Raw genomic sequence first — 9,271 nt, forward strand, 5'->3', positions numbered from 1 at the left:
ATACGTCTGGAAGCTTTCGAAATATGGGTATGGAGAAGAATGGAGAGAATTAGCTGTGTCGAGCAGAAAACGAATGAGAGGTCTTAGAAATGTTGGGCAAGAAAAGAACAATCTTAAATATTATTAAGAATAGAAAAAGAAACGGTTGGGACATTGGCTAACAAGGAACTGCATCATGAGGGACGTGCTAGAGGGTATGGTGGCAGGAAAGAGAAGGAGGGGCAAAGGAGACTACAATTAAAGGACGACATCAAAACAGAAACAAAATAATATGTGAAGACGGAGAGGTTAGCGGGAAACCATGGAGCATGGAAGCTTCTGAGTTGCGTCACGTGATCTGCCAATAATAGCAGATGATGATGATGATGATACCTATGATGATGAGAAGCCTTGTTAAACTACTCTGTCCATCTGCTGACAGGTTATAAGGGGAGTGCCGGTTCTGGGTTCGAGTTCCGGATGTCCGTGTTCGAAGTACCAGATATAAGGAGAATGGGGTTCGATACTCGTTTGTTCCAGTGCGAGAAGACCGACTAATAATAATAATATTGGGATTCGAACCTTGGACCTCTCAAAGTCTCCTTTATAACATCATTCGAATGCACAAATTAGTAAATAGACGTAAGAAACTGGCAATAAACAAGTATCTTCACTCCTCCACGGTCCTAGGATTCGGGCGTTATATATGTATCACAGGCCTAAGCCATATACCCACCATCGCTGTTACGTCAGCTCCAAGATACATTGGTCAATACCTGTAAAAAGTGCAAGGTAGGATAGCCAAGCGTGATTAACACCAGACGAGTAGTGGGAGACGAAAGTAAATGTTTGAACTTCTCTATTGATAGATACCTTACCTTCTGATAAACATTTCACATCGTGTACGTTTTAATTGGTACACATTTCAATCACTAAGAAAATGGGCATAACATATTAAACACATTTGGTTAGCACTATCATCACTTATAGAAATGATAACAAGAATTGTAAATAACTTTGTATTATTATGCACTATGTGGGTTACACTACATATGATTTAGAACAATACTAAGATTTTCATAATACTTTTAACACTTCACTCGAAAAGAAATTGGCCCTTGAAGGATTTCGCGACGATCTGTAAACGCGCACGACGGTTCCGGCGACTATACCGAAAACAATTCACTAGTCCACTGTTTTAGAAGGATGAGTTTTGCGTCATCTTCTATAAGTTTCCTCATTCGAAGAAGTCAACTACAACTGGTGAAGAAGTCGATGCTTTCCTTGACATTGCGAATTGTGGACTTCATCATTCTCCCATGTCGCTCTCACCACTCACTGGTATATCAAAAAGCAATGATTAGTTTCTAATTAAACACTAAGACTTTATATACTTCAATAATTTTCGTGAAGACAGAAACAGTACATTCAGCTCACATGGTGGCTCAAACAAGACACACACACTTCTCTTCCGGCGTCCCATCGTTGCCAGTTCACAGCGCAAGAATACACTGACTAAACTAAAATATAGTTCGTAGAAAACATTAAGCTTTGACTTTATTCTATTGCTAATAATATATAATGAATGGTTCATAAGTTAATAAAAATCACATTAAAAACACTGATTGTTCGAATAAGTTGTACAATCGACGATTATTGATAGACTTCACATTGTCACGTAAAACTCTGTCATCGTCATGAGGACTTGTGCGTGGGCGTTTCTCTCAAGGGTAGCAAAATTTTTCCTCCAAATATGGGCTGACGGGAGGAAGCAGAGCTGTCTGGATAAGTGAGGTACCTTTTGGGTGAGAAATTCCTGAGCATTGTTCTTCTCCAACTGTTGATTAGTCGCATTTCATTTCCAAGAATTGATGGAATAATACGAGGGTTGGTTTAAAAATTCAAGCCAATCCATACTGTTACATATGGTGGCCGACGGACTGTCCACTGAAGATACTACAGAAGTGGACAAGAACCCTGGAATCCAAATCTTCCTAACCACATTGCAACACAACAGCAATCACAGCACTCCATTAGTCCATAGAGGGTTAATGTCATTTGTAGTTCGTTCACATTGAAGAATAACAGTTTGTAGGCTTCACTCGAACGCACATGATCGCGAAATTCGAAGAATAACGAACGCGAGGGCCATTTACGATAACGCGAGGGCCATTTCGTAAATGTCTTTTGAGTCCTTTCATTTTTATTATTTGTTTATATCTTTCATTTATTTCAATTATTCCTTGAAGTATAAACACAAAATAATATCAATATTTGAATATAAATCAATAGTTATTTGTAATTCAAAATACTATTCAACATTATACTTCATAATGTTTTTCAAAATTCAAACTAAATTACACAAGCATATTAATATATTCAATGCAATAATGAATAAACATCATATTTAATAACATGTTAGGTTTGGTAAGGTATTGTATTCAATGCCGTATTCAACAACGCACAACAATACAAACTAACTGTATACCAATAAATTTAAAATGGTAAAATTGCTTTAATATTTTGCAATAATGCTTCTTAATTTCTAAAATAAAACACACAATATCACTCAAGAATAGCATATATCACTAAGTAATTCAACTTATCATGATTTTACTTTCCATAAAAATAAAATATTCCTTACGGCTAAATGCATAAAAATTTATTATATTTGAAACACCAATATTATTCATAAAATTCAAAAGTATATGTTCATTGACATATTAATACAAAATATTTATCAAGGATATTCAAAATAATTCACACAACTAAAACATATGATATAGTGTACGCAATTAATTTTATATTTTATTAAAATTACATATTAAAAGCACATGTGTAAATATAACACTAAAAATATTTCATTTACTATGAAATGAAAGACTGGGCATATGTGAGCTCGTCACGCTCAAAGTATATAAAAATATACTGCCTGCATAAAGTATGCAAGACCCTAACCCATTTATTTATTAATATATTTCCATCCCCGAAGCAAAGTGAAAAGATAGAACGTTTGGTTAAAATTTAAAAATAATATAGAGGGGACTAATAAGAAAATTGCCTACTCCGGGCATTACATAATATGAATAACCCATGATCTTGGAGGAACCTTTGCTTCACTGTCTTCAAGTTAAGACTTGAAATGTTTTCGTATCCAACGAAAAGATTAATACAAAGTGAATGCAACAATAGTTGCTAACAATTGGCATGTACACCACTTACTTGGTACTGATTTATAGTAAGATGTTTCATCGTATATTCTCTTCAACTAAACAACGCGCCATGAAGGTGGGTACAGGTAACTACCATAACTTACCACGCCAAACTTCAAGTATCCTCAGCTGATTTCTAATCCCAGAGGCATACTGATTAGTTAAAACAAATAACTTGACGTAACACATCGTAAATATACATTACTATTAATTGACGCATGGTTGTTATTTAAAAATTGCGAAAATTGATTTGTTAATTTAAAATATAATCATTCAGGTTTATTACCGAATGGTTTCTCACCAAAATATTTAAATTTATAACTCGAAATATTTTTTATTTTGTAAAATTGCAGCACTGTGATGGAGTATTCTGTTTAGATTTCCCACATTTTCACAATTTAGATTTATTTCCTTTCACTATATTTGAAAATTTTTACTGCGCAAATTCACTCTTGCACTTCGAAAGAAACACTATATTTCTATAATTCAAAAAATTAAATTTCGTTGTGAATGTGTTAACGAAAAAATATGCTATTACAAATAATTTCGTAATACGTATTTAAAATATCAAGAATTTTTTTTCTTTGTAGGTATCTCTCATACAACATTTTCAATATCTTATGGGGTGCAACAATATGTGAAACGAAAAAATTAATATTGAAAATTTTCCTGAATCTATTGGCTACAGCCATTAACGTGATACACACAATAAAATATTATTGTTTTTATTTAAACATTCAAAATTTTGTAAAACACTAACAATGTTGAAAAATATTTATAGTATGAAAAATAATTACTAACAACAAAAGAAATTTTGTACAAAATTTTTTGCAATGTAACCAGAATTTATTTTCATTGCCATGTCACAAATATGGAAAATGGGCAATCCGGCTATGTATTAATGTCGTTTACCCAATTCCTTTTCGTATTGGATTTAGTACAACATCGTAAATTAAAATTGTCATGCATTCAAGAATTTTGAGTTTAACTTCCATAGTAGGCATCCATGGGATTTTGTTAATATGAAAACGCAACATTCTGTAAGCAGTAGATTTATGTACTACCTTGACATGAGAACTAGCAGTTACCTTACGAATTGTTTGTACACTCGGGACATTCATTATTTGAGTGTCATTACAAATGTTGGTAGCAAAGAATTTACACTTTCTACTTATGCGTAATACCTTACTTACTTTACGCACCTTTTTGCGAATCTTCAGGTTATTTTTCATTTTCGCACGGTGAAAAAATCTTTGCCTACTTTTCTTGGTTGCCAAATTGAAATTACTGTTCCTAAATTTCTCAATAACATATCGAGTCGAGTACAAAGTACTGGTTGGTGTATAATCAATCTGAACGTTTTGACTTAGTTCAATACACTTTTCCTTACCTTAAATTTAAATTTCATAGATTTACTAGTTGCACGATGTATGCCAAGCGAACGTGAAATGGTTTCATTTTTACTAAAACAGACAATTACGAATGTTCACACTGTACCTTCTAGCAACACTAAAGATATATTACCACTGGAAAAATAATACAACTCACCAATCTGAATTGGTTGCCCAAATGCAGCTTACTTTAGGGTAATTCGTAACATGCCGTGTATACACCACAAAAAATACAGGACTTGCAGACAAACATTTTTTACGAACAAGTAGCATTGAGCCGGAGGGGGAAAACAGCTGATCCACGCACATCCTATCACATAAGGGACAAGTGCAGACTTTATTCTTGTCTAAAAATACTACAACAGTATCACTTTTTATTTCCCTAGTGGTGGTTATGTTAACCACACTCGTACTACTATTGGAGGTAGCCTCCATGAAGTCAACCTGCACGGTGTTTACATTTACACTGACATTTTCATTACTTACTTCGTTTCCCTGAGCAAACACATCATTGCTATGTAAAACAGAAATATTTTCCAGCTTGGTTGTAATGCTTTGTAATTGTACGGAATTATTTTCACTTTCATTAGTTTGAACAAAATGTGATTCTTGGACTTCAAATAACCTACCTTTCTTAACAGGATTTGGATATGAATCAATATCATCGGCAACATTTTCGTATTTCATTTTACAACTTTTAGTTCTAACCTCAGAAGGACAACTATGGCGAACATGTGCTAACGGGTACACGTTAAATTCATCTGTAAATTTAACTCTTTTAGGAATTTTATTTTCCTTTTCGGTTTTAGCCACATTACCTGACATAGTATGTAAACTAACATCCTTACTACGTTTTTTGAGGATAGATTTGATACTACTAACCACACTTTCAGGAGAATTTTCAACATTGCTTGGAAATAATTCTTTCTCCTTTTCATTGAACGTACTATCCTGATCACTAAAAGAACTAACATCATTAGAATACTTTTTCTGTAGCCGTTCGACTATTATTTCAATGACTTTATTCTTGACATTAACGTCATCACATTGAAGTTTCAACTTTTTTGCTACATACTGAAAATATACATTTTTGCCGCGAGCACATTTCTCTTTCAATTCCTCGTATTGCTTACTTCTACGTATACCACGTACACGAAGATTGACCTCCTTCTCTACGTTTTTCCTATATTCACAATTAAAATTAAATACAAATTCACAAATAGCGATTTTCGCTGCTCTACTGAATCTATGAGTTTCTACATCAAGGCCTAAAACATTTTGAAACTCTTCTAAGCAAAATGGATCAGTACCTACTATATTTATATTCATTTATTACGTTAGCGTACTCTAATTCTATCTGTGCTCTTACATTCATTAAATTCAGCGCTAGCATTTTGTACGTGGATTTATGAATTATATATTCTAAAATGAACACAAAAATATAAAAATGTAAATAACACTACATATGAAAGAATGCAAGGAACTGTTTCTTTCGAAAAACATTAATTGCTAAATTTATAATTTGCCTTTTCAATGATTGTTTCGCATTCTTGTATGCATACACTAGGACCTACCTGGTTTTGTACAGCAGTGTTGGCTGATTTAACAGCTCTCAAGAATTACTTTCAACCTTTCTGTGCGTTTCATACTTTTCACGTAATTCAGCCAGTTGTATTTTTAGATTATCAAATTATTTGGTCAACTCATTATGATTTGATTTTAGCATTTGGTTAGTTGCAGCCAAATCTGCGGACACCCTTTTCACCGCTTCAAGCAGTGTTTCCATTTCACTAAGCGTTGACATTGTAAAATATTATACTACAAAAAACAACACGCAAATTATTGTGGTGGCATTGAATACAACAGTGAAGTTCAAAAATTTGCTTTCTTCCCACTAAAACATCTGTCTTTGTTCGGTGCGTCAGATATAAGGGGAGTGCCGGTTCTGGGTTCGAGTTCCGGATGTCCGTGTTCGAAGTACCAGATATAAGGAGAATGGGGTTCGATACTCGTTTGTTCCAGTGCGAGAAGACCGACTAATAATAATAATATTGGGATTCGAACCTTGGACCTCTCAAAGTCTCCTTTATAACATCATTCGAATGCACAAATTAGTAAATAGACGTAAGAAACTGGCAATAAACAAGTATCTTCACTCCTCCACGGTCCTAGGATTCGGGCGTTATATATGTATCACAGGCCTAAGCCATATACCCACCATCGCTGTTACGTCAGCTCCAAGATACATTGGTCAATACCTGTAAAAAGTGCAAGGTAGGATAGCCAAGCGTGATTAACACCAGACGAGTAGTGGGAGACGAAAGTAAATGTTTGAACTTCTCTATTGATAGATACCTTACCTTCTGATAAACATTTCACATCGTGTACGTTTTAATTGGTACACATTTCAATCACTAAGAAAATGGGCATAACATATTAAACACATTTGGTTAGCACTATCATCACTTATAGAAATGATAACAAGAATTGTAAATAACTTTGTATTATTATGCACTATGTGGGTTACACTACATATGATTTAGAACAATACTAAGATTTTCATAATACTTTTAACACTTCACTCGAAAAGAAATTGGCCCTTGAAGGATTTCGCGACGATCTGTAAACGCGCACGACGGTTCCGGCGACTATACCGAATACAATTCACTAGTCCACTGTTTTAGAAGGATGAGTTTTGCGTCATCTTCTATAAGTTTCCTCATTCGAAGAAGTCAACTACAACTGGTGAAGAAGTCGATGCTTTCCTTGACATTGCGAATTGTGGACTTCATCATTCTCCCATGTCGCTCTCACCACTCACTGGTATATCAAAAAGCAATGATTAGTTTCGGTAATTAAACACTAAGACTTTACATACTTCAATAATTTTCGTGAAGACAGAAACAGTACATTCAGCTCACATGGTGGCTCAAACAAGACACACACACTTCTCTTCCGGCGTCCCATCGTTGCCAGTTCACAGCGCAAGAATACACTGACTAAACTAAAATATAGTTCGTAGAAAACATTAAGCTTTGACTTTATTCTATTGCTAATAATATATAATGAATGGTTCATAAGTTAATAAAAATCACATTAAAAACACTGATTGTTCGAATAAGTTGTACAATCGACGATTATTGATAGACTTCACATTGTCACGTAAAACTCTGTCATCGTCATGAGGACTTGTGCGTGGGCGTTTCTCTCAAGGATAGCAAAATTTTTCCTCCAAATATGGGCTGACGGGAGGAAGCAGAGCTGTCTGGATAAGTGAGGTACCTTTTGGGTGAGAAATTCCTGAGCATTGTTCTTCTCCAACTGTTGATTAGTCGCATTTCATTTCCAAGAATTGATGTTGGAATAATACGAGGGTTGGTTTAAAAATTCAAGCCAATCCATACTGTTACAAGGTATCGGAGCAAAAACCGTAAGAGATTGATGAAACCATTCCTTCATATGGACTCAGCTTCCACCTTCTCTCTTGTCTCCATATTGAAACCAAAAGAGGTGGGTTTTACGAGTCCTGGAATAAATATTGAATCCAATTCTAGATCTAGAGTAGTGGATAAGGTTATAAAGGACTAGAAATGTGTTTCACTTTTACTTTTCCAAACTGTGTGAGAACTCTTGGAGAATGGATTCATTAGCCCGTGTATCTCACCGTCCATCCGTCTGTTGAAAGGTATAAGTAATGTAGCCAAGAAAACGAGAAACTTCTCATCTTGCCTCGATTCTCATTTCGACAATGAAACGAGAGTAGGACCAAGACGTACATTTTTCAATTGGAGACGAGACGATAAACATGAAAAATCTAATCTCGGTTTCAAATCTTTTTAGTTTACTTAACATCACACGTTTTATGTCCTTTAGGCTAAGGGAGACGGATGATTAAGACAAGTGAATAATGCTGGAAGAATTGGTGGAATGAGAATGTGGAGGAAACAGGAGTACCTTGAAAGAAACCACGGACACAATGTTGAACACCACAAACTTACTTTGGCGGAAATCGAACCAGGGAATTCACACACTACCGTCTTAATTTCAAAATAAGACAAGAAATTTCTAGTTGAGTGAATAAGACAACATTAGTTCATTCAAGTTTAGATCTTAAACTCTGTTTTACTGTTACACGATTCATAGTATATAAACTATAAATTGATAAGTGAAGATAATGTAGAGCATTTATTAACGTTTAAAGGATTATACTTAAAAAAATTATTTTTTCGTTTTCCGCATCTACGGTTATATTAGCCCGCCACATTTGAAAGATGATGTCCCTTAGCCAGGCACGTAGCCAGGATTTCGTGAAGGGGTGGGTCCGTGACATGAAATACTGTGGTCATCACACCAGGCGCTCGATCATTTTAAACTATTTTACTGAAACATATATTGGTTCGTTTAGCCACGATTTCGTAACCGGGGGGGAAGGGGGGAGTGACATGAAATTCTGAAGGCTCAGGAGCTCGATCAATCTGAACTACTATATTATCAACATTTTTTTTGTTTGTGAGGATATGTTGGTAAGTATTTTAATAAACTATGAAGAAGTCTCGAGTAAAATTAAAAAAAACTTATTGAAAAAGATTATACAATATTTACATCCTTCCTCTGTTTACTCAAATATAACAATTTTCCTTTCATTATGACCTCAACTATTATAAAAAGTGCATATTCACTATTATAAAA

Source organism: Thermobia domestica, unplaced genomic scaffold, assembly GCF_964235325.1.
Source record: "Thermobia domestica unplaced genomic scaffold, izTheDome1.hap1.1 HAP1_SCAFFOLD_238, whole genome shotgun sequence".
NCBI lineage: Eukaryota > Metazoa > Arthropoda > Insecta > Zygentoma > Lepismatidae > Thermobia > Thermobia domestica.